We start from the raw sequence: 1,819 nt of genomic DNA, 5'->3' as shown, positions 1-1,819 counted from the left end.
GCTAATGAAATTTCCAATGATATCGCCCAGGTATCTAATGAAAATCACAATGATATCAGCCAGATAACTAATGAAAATCACAATGATATTGACCAAGTAGCTAATGAAATTTCCAATGATATTGCCCAGGTTTCTAATGAAAATTGCAATGATATCGGCCAGATAAATAATGAAAATCACCATGATATCGCCCAGATAACTAATGAAAATCGCCTAATGAATAGACATGGTAACTGGAATGATTCCTATCATAAAGACTGTGGACTTATACACAGGGAGCTCTAGGCAGTTACCTTATTTATATGATAAAAGTGGTACCCACCAGTCGCAGCACACCCATCTGGGTGTGCCGCGTCGACGGTGATTTTCTCGATGATGAACGTCCAGGACCCCATGACGAGGGACAACAACCCCACCACCACACACCACCACGACAGCCCACCCACCGACACTGACTCCGACAGTGAAGAACAGTAACGGTGGTGGCACCCAACAAATGGCGCCACCACCAAACTGCTGACTTGGCATGCCCATCTGGGTATGCCATGTCGACGGTGACTTTTTCGACAATGAACGGGACCCCACGACAAGCAACCACAACCACACCATCACCCCTTCCGCCACCACCCACAAACGACGAGCACCCATGGACAACACAGATGACAATGAGCCCCCCATCTATAACGATGCCCATGCACGGACGATGATACGGGTGAAACGTGTTCAACCGTATAAAATCCGATTTTCGCGATTTTACCATTAAACGGTCTTCTCTGCAACTATACTACATACAGTTGTAATGATATAAAGAGTCTATGAACATACCCGGTTCAGTAGACTAAAAGTGCACATGCGTTGAGTCTGAACATAGGACAAAGGCTTTGGAGCTGGCAGCAGTATGCGCCGTGACATTATACTTGGAGCCTACTAGGATTCACCCACCATGAAATAGAGTACAAAGAGACTCTAGAGTAAACCACCCAACGCAGGGAACAAGATTGCATTACTACCAAGGGTTTAGAAACACGAAATGGATTTTAATATGAAAAACTCGGTCTTTTATCTTGTGATAAATCTACCAAGACTTCTAGAGGATAAACTACATGTGGACATTATGAGATAATGTTCTACTACTAGAGAGACTATGTTACAACTATGTGGCATATGTACTGAGACCAAGCGTGGCTTGTGGCCATGTAGAACGTCGAGTACGGCAATTCCCGCGTACGCATCAAAGAGTGATGCGTCGTATCGTCCAAGACGTGTGATGCGCACACCTGGAAAGACATTAGGTAATCCATCCTGGAAACCCCCCTGATAATTAAGAAAGTCATTTGAAGCTCTTCGGAGTGCCATCCGATCTCCATATGATACAGAAACCGTGCCAAGGTATTTTAAATTAACGACCTCCGGAAATAAAGAAGCCGGCAGTGTGTCTGCATACGTATCACACGCATCAGCACGCCCATCACTGAAATGACACGATATGTCAAATTAGTAGCCGAGACCATGATAAAGAAGCATGCGGAACCGGTCCGGACTAGATATAATTAAAACCGGATTGTTCCACGTACGCATCAAACACTGATGCGTTGACAAAGAAAAGATACTAACACTACAAAGTCTGTAGTGTACCACAAGAGAGACACTACAAACTATACCACACAATCATTAAAAGCTATTTGTATTTCGGACCGATATATAACCGTAGAANACACATGTAAAAGCGTAGATAGGGGTTTTGGAGTATATAAGGAGCGCACTAGCAGGTCAAAAGGCAAGCAATCGTCCCCCGTTGACCAGCTAGTTGCACTCCAAG

Source organism: Laccaria bicolor, genomic scaffold (genome assembly GCF_000143565.1).
Source record: "Laccaria bicolor S238N-H82 LACBIscaffold_89 genomic scaffold, whole genome shotgun sequence".
NCBI classification, from domain to species: Eukaryota; Fungi; Basidiomycota; class Agaricomycetes; order Agaricales; family Hydnangiaceae; genus Laccaria; species Laccaria bicolor.
Note: the sequence above shows the minus strand (reverse complement) of the source record.